The following is a 5,257-nucleotide window of genomic DNA, read 5'->3' as shown; positions in this document are numbered from 1 at the left end:
TAATTATTTGATTTAATTGTCTCTTTGGGATGTGCAGCAGATGTCTGTGATTCCTAATTCATTCTTTTGCTTTAATTTCTGAAGAAAAAGTTCATCTGAAGATTAGATATCCACAGTTTATTGAAATTTAAGCTGAGCCTGCAGAGTCTGATCGCAGCAGGAGTCTGACCTTCTCTCTGCAGGCGGCTGAGAAAACGTGAAAAACTTGTCTGTTTTTTTGTTTTTCTTCAACAATAATTTGCATTATTGTCCTGGAAAGAAAAGAAAAGAAAAGAGTCTTTCTTTCTTTCTTCTTTGTTTCCTTAAATCCTAACTTTCTTATCATTAAAACTGAATAAAGATTAAGTTTGTGTTTGTTTTCAGGTGGATTAGAACTGTAAACTCTGACACATGTTAATGTGTGAAGTTCAGACTCTTCTGGTTCTGTAGACATAAAGTGATGATGATGCAGTGATATATATCACCAAACGGACTCCATTTTTCTTTCAGAGTTTTCTGTTCTTTTTGCCGTTCCTCTGGGCAGAATACGGTCTGGATGCAAATAAGTCCTTGTTATGCAGAAAAGGTCAATATTCACCAGATAACCTTGAATAACATGTGGAGAAAAATGAAACTAAGACTACTTTACCCTTTTGACCTGAAACTGATCTCCAAGCAGCTTTAACAGATTCACTTTGGGTTTTTCTTTTAAACTGAGGTTCTGTCCATCTGTCTGTCTGTCTGTGCACAAGATTACTCCAGAAGGTATGAACAGATTTTCATAAACTTTTCAGGAAACATCAAACACGATACATGAAACAAGTGATTATATTTTGGTGGCGATCCGGTCAAAGGTCAAGGTCCTAAGCTCTAATTATGCAACAGAGTAATGTAGGAACATCAAACTGCACACCTGAACACCTCATGGGTTCAAGGATGATGCCTGTTGATTTCAAAGGTCAAAGGTTAAGGTTGCAGGTGACTCCTTTGTTAAAACCGTCTCTCTGCTGCAGCAGGTGACCCGTTTGTTATGATCCGTCAAGGTTTTGTTTGTTTGTCTGTTAACAAGATTACATTACAACTGAACAGATTTGGATTAAAGTTTCAGGAAATGTTGGGATTGTCAGAAAAAAAAAACAATTAATTAAATTTTCATGGCGATCTGCAGTCGTTTTGATTGATGCTGTGGCCTTGGCGGGGCGCAGGTTTGACCTCTCTGAGTGCTTCCAGTGGAAAATAAACGTGTGTGTTTTAGTGTTGGATATTGGACCTTTAAAAGTCTAATACCTTGTGATGTAAGACCCCAGCCACCTGCAGGGTGTGTCTGTCCTCAGACTCAGGAGCTGCTGTCAGTCAGGCGGGACCCAGGCTGAATCTGGGGCTCCGGCTTATCGCGGCTCGGTGGGATGAGGGTTAACAGAAAACTTGTTCTGAAATGATGTTCTACCTCAGCCTTGGGGTGGGGTCAAGCTTCTGAGATTAGGGTGAGTGTGTGGTGTGTTTCTGAAGGTGTGTGTGTGTGTGTGAGTCGGGGGGACCTTCAGAAACTGAATGATTTAGTAAGACACAAGAAACAAGTGATTACTAACCTCCAGGCCCTGCTGTAAAATGTCAAACCTCTGAGAAATTGGTGTTGTGTGTGGCCTGGAAATCCTGACATCAGTTGATGTTTGACTGATGATTTTTCTTTCCTCTCTAAATGAGGGACGTTATTTTTATTTTGTTTCACTCTTTCAAATCAATTATGCATTAAAAAGCTACAACAACAACCTTTTTGTCATAGTTTATGCACATATTAAAGATTTACAAAGGGCATGATATCCATTTAGGGTTTAAAAAATGCAGAACCTTGCTCCTATAGGGACAGTTTAAAATTAATCTAACCTGCATGTTTTTTGGTTTGTGGGGGGAAACAGGAGCACCTGGAGAAATCCTGAGCATGCACGAGGAGAACCCAGGATATTTTACTGCAGAGCAACAATGAAACCAAAATACTGCAGCGTCATGGTTTAAACGTTTGTTTTAACTCTGAGGATTTAAAGACATTTATCTTTAGCTGCAGACTGATAGGTTTAACAGATTGGGTCATTTTAAAAACCTTGTCTTTGAATCATCACCGTAATGAGCTTTTTGGATAAATAAATCAAATGAACACAGGTTTATTATTTCGGAGTCTAAAAAGACAAACCCATATATATTAAAACTGACTTTCCTCGTCTTCTGGAGGTGACACCCAGGCAGCAGTTTAGTAACATTGGCTGAGACGCCCTCCTCCCACTAAGTGCACTCACATGCATGAAAAGTCTCTCTCACCACTTCACATGTCTTGGCCAAGGGCTTACAAGGATGACTTGAAGGCAGCGTTAAACCATGAAACATGAAAGAACTCACACATCCACAGAAAAATTGGCAAAGCAAATTCCTCCTACTCAGAGCTTTGGATTTGTAGTAAATGGTCTCCCACATCCCACACAGAGTTTCCTTCTTTTTCTCTGATGAAACAAACTGAGGCAACTTACAAATCCTCCAAATGAAAAAGACCAAGTTTCCATCGCTTCATGCCACCTTCCCGTCAAGCAGGTTGGCATTCCCAGCATGAAACTTCTCCATGTTTCTGTGGTGGAAGTCAGTGTGTTCTACTTTGCTACAACTTGGCTCCAACGCTGGGAACATGGTGTTCAAGCTGTTTGTAGAGCTGAGATTGACATGTTTGGCTTTAAAATGTGGCGGATATAAAAAAAACCAGCTGAGATTCAACATCCTGGTTTTAGTCTCAGGTTGTCAGGAGCCTCTGGGAACTTTCAGAAACGTAAAAGTTCTTGATTTGATTCACCAGCTGCAAAACAGAGCAAATGTTATGTTTTGATTAATAATTTATATATATATATATATATATATATATACATATAACATTTTTAAAATGTGTTACAGAAGAAAATCAAAGCTTCATTAAAGGCCTAGCATTCCTTGATGCGATGCGTATCACCCATCACCTTTTATGACAGAGTTTTAATTCAAGATGGCCGCCACAGCCACATCTCTTGAGACACGTTAATGCTCTCAGGGTATGTGTTCAGGACGACTCTCAGCTACTACCACATTGACATTATCTCAGTATCTGTAATTTACAGTAAGTTAAAGCTATTTTTGTGTTGGCAAAGGTAGATTAGGTGCGGCAGCCATCTTGATTTGGCTAAAATGTCAATCAGTTGCAGATTTTCATCTGAAGATTACTTCTTGAAAATTTCATTGAAGTCCATCCAATGATTCATGAGATAATTTGCTAACAGACAGACAGTGTTGACTGTATCAATTAATGCCAAAAATATAAACAGAAATCTTGCACAATATGTAGCCCTCTGAGTGTTGAAGGTGACTCTCAGCTACTACCACACTAAATATCAGCTCAATATTTGTTAAACTAACTGAGTTACAGCCTTTTCTGTACTGGCTACTGTTGATTAGCTGTGGCAGCCATCTTGAATTCGGTTGACCTCAAAATATAATCATTTGTAGATCTCCTTATAGTGATTGTTTCTTTAAAGTTTCATTAAAATCCATCCAGTGGCTCATGAGATATTTTGCTAACAGTGCAGACAAACACACACACACACACACACACACACACATGAAGAGCGCACACAGGTAAAAATATTATCACTCCATCTTCATCTTCAGCAGCAGGTGATAACAGGACAAGAAAACAAAACAAAACTTTAAGATTAAAAAAAATTGCTAAAGAAATGTGTAAATAAAAATGTTATATTTAAAAAAGAAAATTGAATTTAAAGATATAGTTTAATCGGGCATGAAACCAAAACTTAGGACAGGACAAAAAAATTATTTATTATTTTTATTACAGATTTCAGAGTCATGGACTGTGGGGATTTTATTGGCTTCTGTTTGATTGTTGTTAAAATCTCCTGTTTTATTGGAGTTAATGTTGTTTTTAATTGAATATTAATTGATTCACACTTTGATTCAATCTTCTCTGTTGTTGTTTTTCAGGTTATATTTATTTTAGCACTTGCTGTGGAGGCCCTTGTCTTCCTGTTTTATTTTGAAAAGGCTCCTCCCCCCTCCCTCCCAGGCCTTGGATCACACCTGGTCTTGATTTGCTGATTGAGCCTCAGGTGTTATTAATTAACCCTTTAAGTCTCAGTATATCCCCCTGCTTTGTGTTTGCCCTCTGGTTTGACTCCAGCACCGTGGTCCTGCTTGGTTTTCCAGATTTTGGATTTATGTTTCATACTTCTGGGTTTCCTGCAGCTCCTGTTATTTGTAAGTATTTTTAAAAAAAATATTTTTGTCTGTCCTGCTGCTGGGGCTGTTTGTTTGGGTCTTTTTAATCATGAATTGAGACATGAAGCTTCACCTGCTTCACCACAGGTTTATAGTAAAGCTGTTTTAAAAAGAGGAATTCTGTAGGATTGAATGTGTTGCAGGGATTTAAGGTCATAGACAAGTTTAATTATTAAACACTGATCTTTACTTATTCTGAATGTGTTATTCCCTAAAATCAAACTGTGCAGTTATTACAGAGCTACATTTATGTCCAATTTGTTTTTTTAGAAAATGTATCATTTGGGAGAACTGTTTTAGTTTGGCTGCAAAGTAGAAGTGTGGAGTTTGTGATGAAACCTGCTGAAACTCAGTGATTTTTACCAAACATGGTTGGAGATTCTCAGCTAGAAAAGTTAAGATTTATCTTTAGTTAGAAAACAAAGTTAAAGGTGATGTTAACCTTGGTTTAATTGTTGTGCTGTCCTGAGTTTGTTGTAGAGGTTGTGCAGCTGAAAGAAGGAAGGTTGTAGGTTTTATTTTTTGGTTGGGTTAGGGAGAAAAAAGCTTATATAAATCCTGAGATTTAGTTGTAATAATACAGTTTTTATTGTACAAGGGTTCTGGTGTGCAGGCACAAAAACTGACCCAGCTGTGTTTGAGAAAAGGAACATTAAAGCAACAAGTAATGACAAAACGTCATTAATATCTGGACAACAATTGTTGTTGGGTTTGATCAAATTATGGAATCTGAAATGAGAAATAGTTTTTCTCAAGAAGAACAGTTGAAATCTTGAATGTTTTGCTTTTCTTGGCCTCTGCTTTGGAACTGAAGAGTTTTTCTGCTTTTTACTCTGTCCTCGTCAGTAAAACAGTCTGATCGGCTTTAGATTGGTTTCGTTTCAGAATAAGTCGTTTCTCTGAGAATGCAGTCCTTTCTGAAAGTGGAACATCTTTGAACGTCCTTGTGCATCTCTCCCCACCCCCCCCACCCCCC

The 5,257-nt window shown here is 38.0% G+C and overlaps 1 protein-coding gene across 3 annotated transcripts in view; it reads left to right on the top strand.

Annotated features, from left to right (window-relative positions):
• The first annotated feature begins 4,157 nt into the window (after positions 1-4,157).
• pvrl2l (PVR cell adhesion molecule related 2 like) overlaps positions 4,158-5,257 on the top strand; it is a 289,332-nt gene continuing 288,232 nt past the window's right edge. For all 3 annotated transcript variants that reach the window (XM_017427628.3, XM_017427627.3, XM_017427626.2), the window contains exon 1: positions 4,158-4,260. The gene's annotated coding sequence lies outside the window, so the exon portion shown is untranslated. The remainder of the gene's footprint in view (positions 4,261-5,257) is intronic.

This window comes from Kryptolebias marmoratus, linkage group LG5 (genome assembly GCF_001649575.2).
Source record: "Kryptolebias marmoratus isolate JLee-2015 linkage group LG5, ASM164957v2, whole genome shotgun sequence".
Taxonomy (NCBI): Eukaryota; Metazoa; Chordata; class Actinopteri; order Cyprinodontiformes; family Rivulidae; genus Kryptolebias; species Kryptolebias marmoratus.
This window is presented reverse-complemented; position numbering and strand designations above follow the sequence as displayed.